Source organism: Garra rufa, chromosome 15 (assembly GCF_049309525.1).
Source record: "Garra rufa chromosome 15, GarRuf1.0, whole genome shotgun sequence".
NCBI lineage: Eukaryota > Metazoa > Chordata > Actinopteri > Cypriniformes > Cyprinidae > Garra > Garra rufa.
Genome location: NC_133375.1, coordinates 31855663 through 31876347, shown reverse-complemented (window position 1 = coordinate 31876347; position 20685 = coordinate 31855663). Strand labels below are relative to the sequence as shown.

The window sequence follows — 20685 nt, the reverse complement described above, 5'->3', positions numbered from 1 at the left end:
TTCCTGCAGTTACTTACAGCCGGAGCTTTATTTAAATTCATGCATCTACTCCACAACCCCCCCACACGCCTTTCTTCCACCGTGCCCACGTTACAGAGCACATCAATTACCAAAAGCACTGCATCAAAGAGCTGTGAGGGCACTTACAATGCAGCTGAAAGAGTGGGAGCCGTTTAACTCCAACAACCACAAGCCAGGCGAACGTTAAACGGAAATCATTTTCTTTTAACCTAAAGGAATAGTTCATCCGCAAATGAAAATTCTGTCATCATTTACTCACCCACGTGTCGTTCCAATCCCGAATTTCTTTCTTCCGTGGAACACAAAAGGAGACATTTCAAAGAATCTACTGGACATTTTTTTCCATTCAACTACAAATAATGGGGACTTGAGTCTTCAAACTTGTATATGCATTAGAGAAGTATCATAAAAGTAGTTCATATGACATACTATGACGACATACAATAATGTGATCATAAACTAACAGATCAAACCAAATCTCCGCCCAAACTTCATTTGGAAATACAAGAGAGCTGATGATGAACAAATCATTGTTTTTGAGTCAGCTCTTGTTTAGGTTGATCTTGTCCACAAATGTTGTCTGAATGACTCATTCCAAAATTGGAACTTAATCACTGATCCGCTCACAGTGGTTAGCATCTCACTAAAGATGAAGATTATCACTGAATAATAGCTTCTGTTTGTGTTTGGTCCTCACAAAATATACATGAGTCCAATGAAATGCTAAGTTCTGTCATGAAACTCTAAATGGTGCAGACTGATGGGTCCTAAAGGCAAACTGATGATATTCACAGTGTTAAACTACTTGGTGATTTGTTCATGTTCCATACCAGCCAATGAGCTTGCACGACTTAAAGGAAACCCCGGGTATTAAGCCTTGTATGGCTTTATAACATAAATGATGTCTCATACTACAATATGTAGTAGAAACCCATGCAAGACTATGTTATTTAAAAAATCCACATCGTTTTACACATATTTTGGACTCGATGAGCTACTGGAGCTACCTGTTGCTATTTTTTTACCACAATATAACTCAGAATACACAACTTGGAAAATAAAATCCGATACGATGCCACATTGTGCAGATTTTGGTTGTAATTTTCAGTCGAAGGGCAACAAAAGAAGCAAAGAAAGTTTTCACTGCTTTTCTTAGCGATAATAAAAGGAGAAAAGAATAGGAAGATGCCTGTGGACAAAAAAAACTTCATAAAGACCTGCGTCTTTGTTCTGTTCACTTTAGCCCTGATGCCTTTTAGGCTTTTAGTAGACCACAGCTACTAAAAGAGCTTAAAAAACGGCAGAGACAAATGCTAAATGCCATCATGGCAGGATGTAAACATGACGCTCCAGCCAATAAAGGAGTTTCTCAGAGCGGATATCCGGGGAGGGTTTAGACTCCTTGTGGGCAAATTGATTGTACGGCATTAGGTTTAAGCCTACGCTTATACCCATCGCCACCTGTAAGCTCTTGCAGTAGCTGTGGTCATTAATAAAGTATTTTATTTTCTGAGTTGTGTTTTCCAAGTTGTGTTGTGGTAAAAATAGCAAAAGATAGCCTGGTAGCTCACCAAGTGCAACCATTTCACGTCATAATGGCACCCCCATCTAAAATATGTATAAAACAATGTGGATTTTTAAAATAACCTAAATATTAATGGATTTTCCCTCTAAGAGGTCTTCCGAAACCCTCCACCTCCCCAGTTCCACCTGTTTAGATCTATGACGACATACAATAATGTGATCATAAACTAACAGATCAAACCAAATCTCCGCCCAAACTTCATTTGGCAATATAAGAGAGCTGATGATGAACAAATCATTGTTTTTGAGTCAACTCTTGTTTAGGTTGATCTTGTCCACAAATGTCTGAATGACATTGGCAGTTGCAAGTTTCTGTACTTGCTATGCAGCAGCCACATTAATCTACAACAACAAAAATAACCAAGAGCAGCAACTCAGCAGCATAGCAGATCTATTCTGCCAAGACTAAATACAATAAAATTGTCATATCCATTACCATGCAAAAATCTTCCAAGAGTTGTCATAATAAAACTACTTTTGTGAATCATTTTTTGAAGCTTGAAAGCGCCATTGTTTAAACTCCACAAAAGAAAGTCAGTCATACAGGTTTGAAATAACATGGGAAAACAATTATAAGTGAAATATGTCTTTAAACTGTACCTTTTTTTTGTACAAGATTTCAAATAAAAGCTTGATGGTGTGATATAGATCATACAGTCTATGTGTGCTATGGACTGTGATGGATGTCTGTGTTGCAGGACACTGGCTCAGAATAGATGTTCCATCATGATCTGATAAGGAAGGTTTTCTCCAGCTGTGTGTTGTGGTTAACGGGCTGCTCTTTTGGGGCCGGACACTGTTGATGAATGAACACAGAGGTGTTATTTTTCACCTTTGGCTGTCAGCCCTTTACCGATGTTCTGAGATGACATGTCTGACTGTCAGGGCTGTTGGAGTGAAACAAGAGACCTGGAAGAAAAACAAGGTGCAAAGCGATTCAGTCGTTTTTTATTTTTATTTTTCCAATTTCTTCCAACGGTCAAAAATCTCCCTGGTCACATAAATCCCGAGGCCATGGCTGGAATCCTATTATCCAAAGCTGTTAACTCATAAACAATCCCTCCTTGATGGGAATGCACCAACCAAAGGACTTTCTGTCATCCCTCGTGCATGTAAATGACACAGACATATTCACACCCTAAATGACAATTCAGTCCATTTTCTGCTCTGATTTACTTGTGCACTACTGTGTTATTCATAAGCGCATCAACCGCCAAATATATTATGACCATTTGTCAGTGAAATAAACAGGCGCTCGCCGTGACCTTGATTAGCAGAGAGGTCAAAGCGTCTGTGTTTAAACCTTCCGTCTGGGCTCTCGGATCCAGCCGTTTGCTCATCGCCCCCCTGCTCTCTGTGGCCTTGACAGCCACTGCAGTCTACAGAGCCATTCTGGGTTCCATCCCTCACCCAGCGGGCTGATGGGAACTCTCTCCATGACTCCAGCCCCTGTCTTCACACCCCATCTGGCCAGGGCTGCAAACACTGCAGCCCTCCAAATACAACAGCTATTTTTGGATGCCGGGCAGGGATGATAGCATGGTTCACTTTGAAAGGGTGACACAGAAGACATGGCATGACATGGCATGTTTCTAATGTGCACCATATTAATTAAGAAATATTGTAAAAGATTACGAAGAAAATGTCTAGCTCAGTGGTGCTCAATTGGTTTTGCTTTGTGGCGACTCAAAATAGTATCAAAATGTTGAAATCTGAAAAAAAATAATAATAATACAAAATAAATCAGAAATTATTACAGTTTTGAAAAAAAAAAGAATTACTGTAATGGTGATGATGATAAATGAAAAATAAACTGTAAAATTAATTACTGAAATGCATTAAAATAATAATAAATAGTAATAACAACAATAATAATATAATAAATGATTAAGTTAATATGCAGAAGTAAACAAATTGTTTAATTTATAATAATAATATACTTTAATCATTAGGATAATATTATAAAAAATAAAAATGATTGGTTTTGAAATTATAATACAAAATAATAATACATTTTATAATCCATAATATTACTATACAAAATTGAACATGTTAATAACAGGATAGTGGTAGGATAATAATTATGATAATATTATGAAAAATTAAAAATTATTAGTTTTAAAATAATACAAAATAATAATAGATTATATTCCAAAATATTAAAAAAAAGAACAACTGAAATGTAATTAATAATATTAATAATAATAATAATAATAATAAAATTATAATATTCTAAGAAATATAAATGGTAAAATAAATGACTAAAATGCATTAAAATAATAATAAATATTAATAGTAACCACAATATAATAAATGATTGTCATAATATGGAAAAGTAAACAAATTGTTTAATTTATAATAATAATAATAATAATCAATAATTAGGATAATATTATTAAAAACGAAAAATTACAAATTATTTGTTTTAAAATTATAATACCAAATAATAATTCATTATATAATCCAAAATAATATTACTATGCAAATTTGAACATGTTAATAATAATAATAATAATAATAATAATAATAATAATAATAAATGACTAAGATAATATACAATAGTAAGCAAATCATTTGATTTATAATAATAATAATAATAATAATAATAATAATAATAATAATAATAATAATAATATTTTAATAATTAGGATAATATTATAAAAAAATAAAAAATTATTAATTATTAATTACACTATATTCCAAAATAATAACACAATTATTGTAAATAATAATAATAACAACAATAGAAAAAAATATGGCATTATTAAAAAATAAAAAAGAATGACTTTAATGTATTAAGTAATAATAATAATAATAATAATAATAATAAATAATAATATTCTAAGAAATATAAATGGTAATATGAATTATTGAAATGCATGCAATAAATAATATTTATTATTATTATTATTATTATTATTATTATTATTATTATTATTATTAAAAATAATAAATCAATTATAATATTCTAAGAAATATAAATGTTTTTTAATAATATTATCCTAATATTAAAGTATTATTATTATTATTAAAATAAATCAAACAATTTGTTCACTTTTGCATATTATCGTATTAATTTATCTCACAATTCTAAATTGATTTAAAATAATAATAAAAATAGAAAATTAAAATGAATTACCAAAATGTATTAATACAACAACAACAGCAATAATAATAATAATAATAATAATAATAATAAATACATTAATAATTAGGACATTATGATTTTTTTGTTTTAAAATTATAATCCAAAATAATAATACATTATATAATCCAAAATAATAAATAATATTACTATGCAAAAGTGAAAAGGTTAATAATAATAATAATAATACTACGTTTATATATAGCATTGTTTTAACAGACCAGCAGTCCATTTTTGATTTGCGCCCCGGCAGTCAAGAACCACTGGCCTTTTGTGTTACCAAGTCTGGCAGAAGTAACAAAATATTATGCCAAAGTGTCCTCAAATCCCTCTCATCCATGACATCTTTGCTTTGACCTCGTAAAAAGTTTCATGCTTATCCTTTGATAAACAAAAACTCTTCTAGCCAGCGTGTGTGTGCGTACGTGGAGCCCTGACAGAAATAGCCCGGGTCCCTGCCGTGTGCAGATGGCCTCTCCACTTGTGATGTCACATCACAGCCATTTATAACAGGAAATTTGTGATGGAAGTTCTGATGAGGAAGAGGAGAAGACTTCATCAGCATCACAGCTGTGAGCGGGACTCTCCTGCGCTCTGATTGGCTGTTGGCCACGGCCCAGCAGCAACCAGAATGCCTAGAACAACCTGGAAGCAGGGGGAAATGCGAGGTACTGCCAGAACGTGGGATGGGGCCTGTGGAGGGCCGGAATTTTCCAAAACATCCACCGTTCCACCTGGACGGTAGATGAAAGCTGTTGCATAATAATGAGACGTGAAGGTTAGGCATCCCGTGTGGCGGAGTGGTCACGATCGCATAACAGAAGCCAGACTGCAAACATCATGAGACAGAATTACGCTTCACATTTAATCACTCAGATGTGAAGGGAATCCTAATATATGAGGGGAATTTTGTTTAGAAGTAAACAGTTTAACATCATGAATATAACCCTATAAACCAGATGTTCTCAGACACTTCCATATATAAAAAAAGGGGTCTGTGACTATTTGTCTGCAACAATTCTCACAGGCATTAATTAAATTCTCAAGAAAACTAACACATTTTTTCTATTTGTTCTATTATTCATTATGGAAGCCCGTTTCTGCCACTGAATAAAAAATAAAAAATGTTATGTTTTTATCTCACAATTAACTTCATTATTCTTATATATGTATTAGAATTGCATGCTATAAATTCGCAATTGTGAGTTATAAAACCAGAATTGCAAGAAATAAAGACTTTTTTTCTGGCAATTCTGACTTTTTTCTTAAAATTGTGAGATATAAACTCACAATTACGAGTTATCAAGTCAGAATTGCATAATATGAACTTGCAATTGCGAGTTATAAAGTCAGAATTGCGAGATATAAAGTCACAATTGCAAAAAATAAAGATAAAAACTTGCAATTCTGACTTTTTTTCTGGCAATTCTGACTTTTTTCTAGCAATTCTGACATTTTCTCAGAATTGTGAGATATAAACTCACAATTGCGAGTTATAAAGTCAGAACTGCGAGATATAAAGTCACAATTCTCAGAACTGCATGATGTAAACTCACAATTGTGAAAAATAAAGTCAGAATTGCAAGATAAAAACTTGCAATTCTGACTTTTTTTCTTACAATTCTGAATTTGTCTCAGAATTGTGTGATGTAAACTCACATTTGTGAGAAATAAAGTCAGAATTGCAAGATAAAAACTCACTATTCTGACTTTTTTCTCAGAATTGTGAGATGTAAACTCACATTTGCAAAAAAAAGTTTTTTCTCAGAGTTGTACGATATAAAGTCAGAATAAACCCCGATATAAAACCGCAATTGCGAGTTATAGAGTCAAAATTTGAGGGGAAAAAGACAGATGTGTTCTCAGAATGGCAAGTTTATATGCAAGAAAAAAAGTTAGAATTGCAAGATATAAACTCGAAACTGCAGAAAAAATTATTTATCTTACAATTCTGACTTTATTTCTCACAACTGCGAATTCATATCCTGCTATTCTTAGTTCATAACTCGCAATTATGAGTTTATTTCACATGGTTCTGGAAAAAAGAATCTGAATTGCGAGTTTATAAACTTGGAATTGCCAAATACAAACTCACATTTGTGAGAAAAAAAGTCAGTATTTCTTGCAATTGTGAGTGTATATTCTACGATTCTGAGAAAAAAGTCATAACTGCGATTTCATATCTCACAATTCTGAAAAAAAGTCAGAATTGCGAGATGTAAACTTGCAATTGCAAAAAAAGTCCAAAATCCAAGATATGAACTCCCAATTGCGAGATATAGAGTCACAATTCTGACTTTTTTCTCAAAATTGCATGACATAAACTCAAAATTCAGTATTTCACAATTCTGACTTTATTCTGACCTTTTTTCATTTTTAGACTCGTTGTTGCAAAGTTTATTTTTTATTTATTAATTTTTTCTCAGATTTGCTCATTTATATCTTGCAATTCTGAGAACATATTGCATTCTGACTTCATTTCTCGCAATTGCAAGTTTATATCCCGCAATTCTGACTTTATAACTCGCAACTGCAAGTTTATATCATCCAATTCTTAGAAGAAAAGTGGGAGAAAAAAGTCAAGCAATTGCGAAAAAACTCACAATTACTTTTCTTTTTTTTATTCAGTGTCGGAGATGAGCTTTCATAATGAATTCTTTAAGTATTTAATTACTATTAATGTCAGGGTTTTTAAGAAGTTAAAAGTAGTTTAGTTAACAGAAAAAACCCATGTCTAACCTATAGTTGAAAGAGAACATATTTGGACTTAATGCAATCAAGAGTGCTGAAATTCTGCACAAATAAGTGCAAGCTGACAGTAGCATCTGTTTTAGAGCACTCAGTCTGTGATTCTCCTGCATATTCACCTTTTGCAGCAGCTGGCTAAGTTCACCTTTGTGTCTGTTTTATTCTACATTTCACATAATATTTTAAAAGAAGCTGCATGTTTTATATCTAGGAGTAACCTACAGCTATAAATATGATAAAAAACAATAAATCTCCCCACAAATTTGATAACCTCAGCCATAATCTTTTAATGTGTTTGCCATCTACATGAATAAACATAAAGCAGTTTTATTTGTATCTTTATAAAAATGTACTACACGCATGAATAGAAATACAACAGTTCAAAAGGCTCTAAAGTCTAAAAAAAAAACTCAGCATGTCTCTTCACACTATGTTGCAGAAATCTGGCGGTTTCACTTAGCCCAGATTTTTCCCAGATAAGAATCATTTGCACAGTGTTTCATACTGTGCAACATATTGTGCAATTTTTAAGTGTGTTTTTTCATGTAAAGTTATTTAAAATACAGCTAATACTAAAACTCCAATAGAAACGTATTTATACATTAAAGTGAGTAAACGTTCAGAAATGGCAGCTTGAATTATACATGACACGCTATCAAGCAATCTTCAAATGCTCTTTCTAAAGTCACCCAAAAACTATTTACAGATTGAGCTATAGAGCCTTCTGCGACTGCAGTTTCCCGTGGGCTTCAATGGGTTAAGCAGCCCGTGTCATTGATGCGTGTGAGGTTTTTAATGTCATCGGCATACGCTCGGATGTTTGGATCAATTGCCGTCTTTGTTGCGACTCAAGGACGGGTCTCAAAGGGGCTGATGAGACGAGACAGAGATGGACGTTTCCATGGCCTGACAAATAATTTGTTTACCGGACTGTGCATCCGCGCAGACAAACGGACAATGATGGCCCAATGACAAGAAACAAGGCACCCTGGTCCGGAGCCGGCCGTGTGTTAACAAGCAGACAAATTAGGGACAAGAGTGGCATCAATACAGTGGAGTGACAGGCCTGTCACCGGGGTGTCACAAAGTGCCAATTAACAATGCTAATTAAAACAGTAAACAAGAGCACATAAAGCACGCAGCCATTGTCTCCCCGCTGCTCAAACTCCCAGTAAGGACCTTTCGTCCAGCCTCTGCAGGGCGAGACCGAAGTTAACTGCCGTAGAGGACAAACTCTGCCTTTAAAATTGCATCTGGCAGAAATCCGAGCAGGAAATTTTAATAATGCTTCCTAAGTGCTTCAACATTCATCTATGCATTTAATCAAATACGTCAACGTGTCACACATGCATCGAGACAGTCTGCACCGTACATGATGTTACTTGGCAGACCGCTGGCTGCCATTTTCCCATCAAAGGCGGTCCCGTTGTAGTGTTAATAGGAAAGAGATGACCATGAGCACTGGTGCTAAAGGGCTGAGATAAGCACTCTGGTATGAAGTATTGGCTTTAAGAGCAATGCAGAGGTACAGTGGCTGGATTGGCCACAGGCCGAATCCGGCTGCACCCACACAATCAAATCCATTTCATGCCATAAAGCTCTCAAAGACCAGAACACTGGCGTATCTGATGACCTCTCAAGACAATCTACTCCACAGATAGAGAGCGAGAGAGAACCATATCCATTCCGTTATGACCATTAGAAGTTTCTTAACTCGCACTGGAAAACACCGAAGCCATCTAAGCCAATCTAAACCAGCGAGTATAAAACAATGATCTAATTGAGAACTGACAAGTGATGACAGAACATCTCCTTTTCCAAACATCCAGATGCTTTTAAAGAGCTAGTTTAGACAAAAATGACATTTCTGTCATCATATATTCTGTTTCTATTTTTAAAAGTGTTTCAACTCCATATAATGAAAGTCAATGGGGTCCAAAAAGCATTGGACTGACTTTCACTGGACAAATGAGACATCTGTCAAGATTTATGTTCCATGGAAGAAAGTAAGTCATGGAGCGACATGAGTGTGAGTAAATGCGTGTGAGAGAGAATTTTATTCTTGGCTGAACTGTCCCTTTAAGTGTTCATAACAGTAAGTAATTAAAATCTTAATTCATCACTGCTGCAGACATGCTACACATAAAAATTAGGAACAGTTAATGAGGCATTAAGAGTGTTGCAGTGAGAAAGACACTCTGAAACTCTAGCTTGGGAAGCTACTAGACATTCTTAATTTAATTTAAATACAGCCAAGCTAGCTTTAGAAAAAAAGTGTTTAACTCACTACAAGATAACAAAAAGTAGCTAATTACATTGAAGCTAAGGGGCACTATCTTTGAAATTATATAATTATCAGATTCAAATATAATAAAGGCTGATTTGAATGAATTAGTGTGACAGCATCACATTTAAATAAATAAATACCCTTGTCATGCCAAAACTTTCAGGCTTTTTGGTCTTCACGAAACACAAAAGGACCAATTAACTGGTTGCTTTTTCTATACAATTACAAACAGAAAATTAAGCTTTCAAGCTTGAAATAGACACAAAAGCATGGAAATATCATAAAAATGCAGTTGGAATGTTTACAGATAGCTTTTCAAGTATTTTAGACCTTTTTGATTACTCAAAATCTGAAAGGCTGAGAAAAATGTTAACATAAGCTTAAAAATGAACAATACTAATGCAGCATCTATTAGTTAAAGGTCATTTCAACATTTACTAATTCATTTAGTTAACAAACAGTTGACAACTGTAATTTATTAACTAAGATTAACAAACACTGATAGGTATTGTAAAATTTGCACTCATTGTTAGTTCATGTTTGCTAAAGCATTAACTAATGTTAACAAATGTGGCCCTGGACCACAAAACCAGGCTAATTTTGAGATTTATACATGAATAAATAAGCTCTAAATTTGATGTATGGTTTGTTAGGATAGGACAATATTTGGCTAAGATACAACTCTTTGAAAATCTGGAATCTGAGGTGCACAAAAATCAAAATATTGAGAAAATCGCCTTTAAAGTTGTTTAAATGAAGTTCTTAGCAATGCATATTACTATTGAAAAATGAAGTTTTGATATATTTACTGTAGGAAATTTACTAAATATTTTCATAGAACAATAATCTTTACTTAATATCCTAATCATTTTTGGCATAAAAGAAAAATCAATAATTTTGACTCACACAATGTATTTTTGGCTATTGCTACAAATATACGTGTGCCACTTAAGACTGGTTTTGTGGTCCAGGTCACATATTTGTAGCAATTTTTCATTAGTAATATGCATTGCTAAGCATTTGGACAACTTTAAAGGCGATTTTCTATCAAAATAAATATTTGAATTTTTTGCACCCTCAGATTCCAGATTTTTAAATAGTTGTATCTTGGCCAAATATTGTCCTATTCAGATGTTGTATAAATCTCAATTTCAAAAAATGTACCCTTATGTTTTGTGGTCCAGGGTCACAAATGAGACCTTATTGTAAAGTGTTACAGATTGTTGCTGTTTGAAAGGACATTTATCTTGGAAAATGTCTGTCTTGGGTAAATCTCGTTAAGCCTTTGGCGAAGCATGCATATGATTTCCACAGTCTTGATAAAGCCTGTGTATCCCTACATTGTTGTATTACAGGTTACTGTTACCGCAATTTTCTGGAGGATTTACAGACCTCTCATCCTTTTTAGTTTGACTGAAAGGGCTAAATTTCAAATATGTTTGAAATGCTATTATTTGGTATTCAAAAAAGGCCCTTCTTATGTTCTTTACTTCACCTCTGCCAATCAGACTATTGTTCGGGCTGATCTCATGTCAGCCATTGGCAGCTAACTTGAGGATCAACAGAATTGTCTTTAGAAAGGCTGTGACTGATGTTAAAGGCAGCTGGATCCACTGAGCTGCCTGATCCGGCATTGTGCTTGGGCTGGATCGCTTTATATGTACGGCTCATTCTCAAAACGGCAGTGCAACATTTAAGCTCGCTGGATCCAAACCGAAGCATCTGACATTGAAGGGCGGTGCTTGATTGAGTGGGACTTTTATAGCTTAGCCCAGGGATAACAGCTCTCTCAGTAGCCGTCTGTAGCCTAAAGGACAAAAGAAAATGGCACGGTCGCCATAACACGGTGCAGTTTTTCTCTCTCACGCTCCTTCTCGCTCCCTTCATCGATGACGGGAAGTAGAAGACTTGTTAACCTGTCAGTCGGTAAAGGGCAGAGGCAAGATTATTGTGAACGTCTCTCTGAAACATTCCCCATTTCGGGTGTCTAGCACTAAGCCTAATACTAATCTTTACCCAAAAGTTAAGCTTTAACCTTAGCATGTTGTTCCGTTCAAACAAAACATCGTTAAATGCCACTGTAATTTTAATCAATCTCCAAGCACAGCATGCAGAAGGTTAAAGGGATAGTTCACCCAAAAAATGAAAATTCTGTTATTAATTACTCACCCTGTAAGACCTTCGTTCATCTTCAGAACACATATTAGTATATTTCTGATAAAATGACTGACACAGAAGAGTAGAAATTGTTGTATAAAGTTGTTATTTTTATTTTCTTTGCGCACAAAGAGTATTTTTGTAACTTCATAATATTACGGTTCAACCACTGATGTCACATAAACTGTTTTAACAATGTCTTTACTACCTTTTTGGGCTTTGAATGTGGTAGTTGTGTTGCTGTCTATGCAGGCACAGAAAGCTGTCAGATTTCATCAAAAATGTAGATGAACGAAAGTCTTAAGGGTTTGGAATGACATGAGGGTAAGTAATTAATGACAGAATTTTCATTTTTGGGTGAACTATCCCTTTAACTGCTAGTATTTCAAAAGTTCAAAACTTAAACAACTAATAAAAGCTAAACTGATGGGTTTTCCAACGGCAACAACTGCCTTCAATCTCAATCTGTAAGGAGAGATTGGAAAATCATGCATTCAGCCAAAACTTTGTCATTTCATCCCTTAGGATGACTAGATATTGTAATTCTAATCGATCCCCAAGCAGACTTTGCTTATGTTATGACAAATATCTCCAGGAAAAGTAAATCAAAATGGATTCTATCATGGATAACGCGCAGCAGCCAAAGCGTGTCTGCGCCACAGATGTCTTCTAAACTCAACAAACCAAAAGTTTATTCAACATTTTCTGAAGTTCTTAGGACGATGAGCTCTGAGACATCCGTACAAAGTGATTTGAAAGTCACAGAGTGAGCTCACTCCATCAAAGCATCCAGCTGGGTGTTGAACGAGATCCCAGACTCACTCTGCGCTCACCTGTTTTCGACATTCTAACGATGGTGTGTCATCAGAACTTCTCTCCCACTTTTTCAAATGAATTCGGGAACAGCACGACTGTTATCTCTCATCAATTAAGTTGTTTGGTTGCAGAAAAATGGTGATGATTGCGATTATGAAGTGAGATTACAAACATAAGGAAATATGTTTCATTAAACAGATAATCTTAAACAACAGTTTAGACCGTTCTAGAGTTCAGTGACACACACACACACACACACACACACACACACACACACACACACACACACACACATATATATATATATATATATATATATATATATATATATATATATATACATATATAATATCATACTAAATATATATAAAATATATATAAAATCATACTAAATATTGGTTAGATAGATATGTTTTGATGATGGAATGCTGGTTTTAGCTGGTTTATGCTGGTCCTTTGCTGGTTTATGCTGGACCTTTGCTGGTTTATGCTGGTCCTTAGCTGGTCATGTAGCTGTTCAAGGAACAGAATAAATCGGCAAAGGACCAGCATAAACCAGCAAAGGACCAGCATAAACCAGCTAAGGACCAGCATAAACCAGCAAAGGACCAGCATAAACCAGCAAAGGACCAGCATAAATCAGCTAAGGACAAGCATAAACCAGCTAAGGACCAGCATAAACCAGCAAAGGACCATCATAAACCAGCAAAGGACCAGCATAAACCAGCTAAGGACCAGCATAAATCAGCTAAGGACCAGCATAAACCAGCTAAGGACCAGCATACACCAGCAAAGGACCAGCATAAACCGGCAAAGGACCAGCATAAACCAGCAAAGGACCAGCATAAACCAGCTAAGGACCAGCATAAACCAGCAAAGGACCAGCATAAACCAGCAAAGGACCAGCATAAATCAGCTAAGGACCAGCATAAACCAGCTAAGGACCAGCATAAACCAGCAAAGGACCATCATAAACCAGCAAAGGACCAGCATAAACCAGCTAAGGACCAGCATAAATCAGCTAAGGACCAGCATAAACCAGCTAAGGACCAGCATAAACCAGCAAATGACCAGCATAAACCAGCTAAGGACCAGCATAAACCAGCAAAGGACCAGCATAAACCAGCAAAGGACCAGCATAAACCAGCAAAGGACCAGCATAAACCAGCTAAGGACCAGCATAAACCAGCAAATGACCAGCATAAACCAGCTAAGGACCAGCATAAACCAGCAAATGACCAGCATAAACCAGCAAATGACCAGCATAAACCAGCTAAGGACCAGCATAAACCAGCAAATGACCAGCATAAACCAGCTAAGGACCAGCATAAACCAGCAAAGGACCATCTTAAACCAGCATACCAGCATCAAAACCTACCTAACCAGCCTATGCTGGTTTCTTCAACCATAGATAAATATACGTAGATGCCTCATTAGTGACTGTTTCTATGGGCCGTTATGCGTAAGCCGTCCGCCATTTCGCAGCGGTCAACTTGACGTCATTCTCCCATATATCTATGTAATTCACCATAGTAATCACTGAATATTCGAAATGCCACAGTCCTGCACAGCCTTCCTTTTCCAGCCTGGCCAGCCTGGTCAGGCTGAGAAACGACCAGCTAAAACCAGCTACTTCCAACTTAAACCAGCTAAGACCAGCCACCCAGCCTAGCTGTTTTTACATTTACATTTACATTTACATTTATTCATTTAGCAGACGCTTTTATCCAAAGCGACTTACAATTGGGGAATACAACAAGTGTTTCATCCTAAGGAGGCAGATCGACATAGGAAGTGCTCAAAAATACCATATGTCAGGCGATGTTAGATGAGTACGGGCTAGAAAGGGAAGATCAGGAAAGAGAGGAGAAGAATTTTTTTTTTTTTTTTATTGAGTCAGATAGTGTCGAAAAAGATGGGTTTTCAGCAGTCGCTTGAAGACAGTTATGGAGTCTGCGTTCCGGATGGGGGTGGGAAGATCATTCCACCAGGCAGGGACGTTGAAGGAGAATGTTTTGGAAAGTGATTTCGTGCCTCTCTGTGGTGGTACAATAAGGCGTCTTTCACTAGAGGATCTCAGACTTCTGGAGGGAGTGTAGATGCGTAGTAGTGAATGGAGGTAGGCAGGTGATGAGCCGGTGGCTGTCCTATAGGCCAGCATCAGTGTCTTGAATTTGATGCGAGCCGTAACCGGTAGCCAGTGCAGGGATATGAAGAGAGGTGTGACATGGGCCTTCTTGGGCTCATTGAAGACGAGCCGTACTGCTGCATTCTGAATCATTTGTAGAGGCCTGATTGTACATGCTGGAAGACCAGCTAAAAGAGCATTGCAGTAGTCCAGCCTGGAAATGACCAGGGCCTGTACGAGGAGTTGTGCAGCATGCTCTGTTAGGAAGGGCCTGATCTTTCTGATGTTATGCAATGCAAACCTGCAGGATCGAGCAGTTTTAGCTATGTGGTCTTTAAAAGTCAATTGGTCATCAAAGATTACACCAAGATTTCTGGCTGAAGTCGATTGGGTAATTGTTGATGAACCTAACTGGATGGAGAAGTCATGTTGTAAAGTTGGAGTGGCGGGAAAGACAAGGAGCTCAGTTTTAGCTAGATTGAGCTGAAGATGGTGTTCCTTCATCCATGCAGAGATATCTGCCAGGCAGCCAGAGATCCTTGCAGCTACTGATGGATCATCTGGTTTGAAAGAAAGATAGAGCTGTGTGTCATCAGCATAGCAATGGTAGGAGAAGCCATGTGCCTGTATGATGGGGCCCAGAGATGTGGTATATATGGAGAAGAGGAGGGGTCCAAGAACTGATCCCTGAGGAACCCCAGTGACCAGTTGATGAGTTTTGGAAACCTCCCCTCCCCAGGCCACTCTGAAAGACCTGCCAGAGAGATAGGATTTGAACCAGCGAAGTGAAGTCCCTGTGATGCCCAACGATGAGAGGGTAGACAGGAGGATCTGGTGATTTACCGTGTCAAATGCTGCAGATAGGTCCAGCAAGATGAGTACTGATGATTTGGAATCAGCTTTTGCAATCCGCAGGGCTTCAGTGACAGACAGTAGTGCCGTCTCAGTTGAATGGCCACTCCTGAACCCTGACTGGTTAGCATCCAATAGGTTGTTCTGTGAGAGAAATAAAGATAGCTGGTTGAAAACAGCTCGTTCCAATGTTTTTGCTATGAACGGAAGGAGAGAGACAGGTCTATAGTTGTCTATGAGTGAAGTGTTAAGTGTAGGTTTTTTGAGCAGTGGGGTTACCCGGGCCTGCTTAAATGTAGTGGGGAAAGTGCCTGTGAGAAGAGATGTGTTGATGATGTGTGTGAGCGCTGGTAGGATTCTAGGGGAGATTGCTTGGATAAGGTGTGAGGGGATGGGGTCTAAAGGACATGTCGTCGGATGGCTGGAGAGGAGAAGTTTGGTTACTTCTGCCTCAGAATGGGGATGGAAGGAGAAGAGGGGAGTTTCAGCCGTGGGTGTGGTCAGTTTTAGTTCCTGTATATGTGGAGCTGAGAACATATTACTGATAGATGTAGTTTTGTCTGTAAAAAATGTGGCAAAATCATCAGCTGTTATAGAAGTGGTGGGAGGTGGTGGAGGGGGACAGAGCAGTGAATTAAAAGTTTTGAAAAGGTTGCGTGTGTCCGGAGCATTGTTGATCTTGTTGTGGAAGTATGAAGATTTGGCAGTATGGACTTGGGTAGAGAAAGATGAAAGCAGAGACTGATACATACTCAAGTCAGATGGATCCTTAGATTTGTGCCATTTTCTCTCAGCTGCCCTAAGTTTGGACCGTTTTTTTTTTCAGCAGGGAGAACCATGTTAACAACATGCTAATTATGTTAACATGCTAATAACATGTTAATCATGCTAGCAACATGTTAGCAACATGCTAACAACATGTTAATAATGTTAACAACATACTAATCATGCTAGTAACATGCTAATCATGTTAGCAACATGTTAATCATGCTATAAAAAAGGCTAACAAAACGTAAGCCGTCTGCCATTTCGCAGCGGTCAACTTGACGTCATTCACCCATAGATCTATGTAATTTACCATAGTAATCACTGAATATTTGAAATGCCACAGTCCTGCACAGCCGTTGGTCTGCGAACCTATAGTATGGCGAATGACGTCAAGTGGACCGTTCCAATATGGTGGACGCATCTACGTGCTTGGAGCGGTCCAATGCGGTATCTACGTATATATCTATGTTTTCAACAGGGATACTAAATACAATATTATAGATAGATACAGGGGTTGGACAATGAAACTGAAACACCTGGTTTTAGACCACAGTTAGTATGGTGTTGGGCCTCCTTTTTTTGGCCAATAGAGCATTTCGTCTTTGGAATTGTCATTTACAAGTCCTGCACAGTTGCCAAAGGCATTTTGAGCCATTCTCCTCTTGCAGATCAGGGGTCAGGTCACTGCATGATACTGGTGTAGGAAAATGTTATCTGACTCGCTTCTCCAAAACACCCCAAAGTGGCACAATAATATTCAGATCTGGAGACTATGCAGGCCATGGGAGATGTCCAACTTCACTTTTCTTGTTCATAAGACCACTCTGTGGGGTTGGACAATGAAACTGAAACACTGGCCAATATAATGTTGGAGGTTTCATGGCTATATTTTTGCAGCCTGGTGGCCAATCTTCACTGACTGCACATTCCACCAGTAAGAACAGGTGTGAAGGTTGACTATGTGCACCCAATGGTTCAGACATTGTACTCTGAAGGTGGTACCATGTATCAGGATGATAATGCACCAGTACACACAGCAAGACAGGTGACAGAGTGGTCTGATGAACAAGAAAAGTGAAGTTGGACATCTCCCATGGCATGCATAGTCACCAGATCTGAATATTATTGTGCCACTTTGGGGTGTTTTGGAGGAGCGAGTCAGATAACATTTTCCTACACCAGAATCATATAGTGACCTGACCCCTGATCTGCAAGAGGAGAATGGCTCAGAATGCCTTTGGCAGCTGTGCAGGACTTGTATATGACAATTCCAAAGACGAAATGCTCTATTGGCCAAAAAAAGGAGGCCCAACACCATACTAACTGTGGTCTAAAACCAGGTGTTTCAGTTTCATTGTCCAACCCCTGTACATACATAGTGTATATATAAAAAATTCAATAAGTAATGCATATTTTATTTTGTATACACACACAACACTATAGTTTTAATACTCTTTTAGTTCAGTTTTATACTGAATGTATGCATAGATTGATAGGTAGCATGGTTTAACACATTTCTAACATGATTTAACATGATTATCATATTGCTAGCATGGTTTTAGCATGATTTACATGTTACTAACATGATTAGCATGTTACTAGCATGCAGCTAGCATAATTAGCATGTTGCTAACATGTGTATAACATAATTAACATCATACTAGCATGATTGACATGTATTAGTTTAAGATAGTTTCTAACATGATTAACATGTTGTTAGCATGATTTATTGCATAATTAACATGTTGCTAATATGATAAGCATGCTACTAGCATGTGGTTAGCATGGTTAGCTTGTTGCTAGCATGTTTCTAGCATGATTAACATGTTATTAGCATGTTGCTGTCATTAGTGTGTTGTTAACATGTTAGTATTTTCTAACATGATGCTAGCATGTCTTTAACATTATTATTATTATGTTGCTAACATGGTTAACATGCTGCTAGCAAGATTACGATTTTGTTAACTTGTGTTAGTATTTTGTTAACATTTTTTAGCATGATTAACACGTTGCTAACATGATAAGCATGTTACTAACATGTGGCTTGCAAGGTTAGCATGTTGCTAGCATGTTTCTAGCATGATTAACATGTTATTAGCATGTTGCTGTCATTAGTGTGTTGTTAACATGTTAGCATTTTCTAACATGATGCTAGCATGTCTTTAACATGATTATTATGTTGCTAACATGGTTAACATGTTGCTATCAAGATTACGATTTTGTTAACTTGTGTTAAATTTTGTTAGCATTTTTTATAGCATGATTAACATGTTGCTAACATGATTAGCATGTTACTAGCATGATTAGTATGTTGTTAACATTATTAACATGTTGTTAGCATGTTGCTAACATGTTTCTAACATGATTAATATTTTGCTAGCATGATTAACATGTTACTAGCATGATTAGTATGTTGTTAACATTATTAACATGCTGTTAACATGTTGCTAACATGTTTCTAGCATTATTAATATTTTGCTAGCATCATTAACATGTTATTAGCATGTTAACATGATTAGCATGTTGTTAACATGGTTCTCCCTGCTGAAAAAAAAAACAGCTAGGCTGGGTGTTTAACCTGTTATTAACATGTTATCATGATTAGCACATTGCATGATTTTAACATGTTAACATTTGCTAACATGGGTCTTGCATGATTAGTATGTTGCTGGCATGATTATTTGCTAACAATATTAAGATGTTGCTAACTTGTGTTAGCATTTTGCTAGCATGATACATATGTTTCCTACATGATTAACTTGTTATTAACATGTTGTTAGCATAATTAGCCTGTTATTAGCATGTTGCTAACATGATTAGCATGTTGCTAACATGTTTCTAGTACAATTAACATGTTGCTAGCATTATTAGCATGATTAATATGTTATTAGCATGTTGCTTATGTTTCTAGCATGATTAACATGTTATTAAAGTGTTGTTATCATGATTAGCATGCTGTTTGCATGTTTTTGCATGATTAACATGTTGTTAGAATGTTTCAATGTTTCAATTACAAGGTGACAACATGATTAGCAAGCCCTGGTGAAAAAAACACAGCTAAAACCAGCCTAGGCTGGTTGGCTGGTTTTAGCTAGTCAACCATCCTGGTTTTAGCTGGTCATAGCTGGTCAGCAGGCTGGTTTTAGAGTGGTTTTGGCCACTTTTCCAGCCTGGCCAGGCTGGTCAGTCTGGTCTCAGCTGGTCAGGCTGAGAAACCATCAGCTAAAACCAGCTACTTCCAGCTTAAAGGCTGGTTTTGGCTGTTTGTTTCAGCAGGGAGAACCATGTTAACAAAATGCTGATCATGTTAACATGCTAATAACATGTTAATCATGCTAGCAATATATTAGCAATATAACACGCTAATGACATTGTTATTATAGATGTTGTTACTAGATCTACATCATTCAGTTAGACTGCCAATTCATTAGTCGCTGTAGGGAAATAAGGAGAAGAATGATCAAGTGCAGTAAATGGTAAAACTGTTTGCATTACATTTAAATGTTTTGGTAAGATACACCAATTTGCAATATCATGCAGCAAAACAAGCTGTTCTGTACTAATAAAAATAGCTAGAAGCGAATGACACCGGAAGTCTGACACATAAAATTTACAAATGGCAGCTCTTACGGGAAATATAAGGTGGATAAGGTAATTCAGTATAATATGAGTTTAAAGTAACATATATGAGATTTGGTGTCGACAATGAAGATGTGGGGGTACATAAGGCCGTATAGTGTTAACTTATAGCTGATGTACACACATTCATTCAGGGCTCATCGCACTAAAAGGTAATTTCGAAGCACTCTCTATGCTGTCAATCTAAATTCATAAGAAGTCATACCACCTGCAGCAGCTCCGTACAGAGGCACCTTGCCGCCACAGGCATTAACCAGCTTATATCGCCCGGGGGATGCTGTGACGCCGATAAAAATCGGTTACAGGTTACCAACGACCGGGCCGTGCATCCATCATAAATTTCCTGGGTTTTGTGCGACATTACAGGTGGTGATAAATCATTAAATGTGTTAAATTATTCCCTCATTGCCGGTGTTCTATACTCCCGATATGCTCGGTATTCTATAATGAGGCAAAGGTGGAGCAAAAATGTGAGCAATAGAGCCATTTGACTGAAGGATCTTTCAATGTCTTCTGTTACCAAATGCAGCATTATGGAGC

General features: G+C 36.8%; 1 protein-coding gene across 1 annotated transcript in view; it reads right to left on the bottom strand.

The window, feature by feature from the left end:
- agbl4 (AGBL carboxypeptidase 4) overlaps nt 1-20685 on the bottom strand; it is a 486475-nt gene that overhangs the window by 3762 nt on the left and 462028 nt on the right. The gene's annotated exons all lie outside the window — the stretch shown is intronic.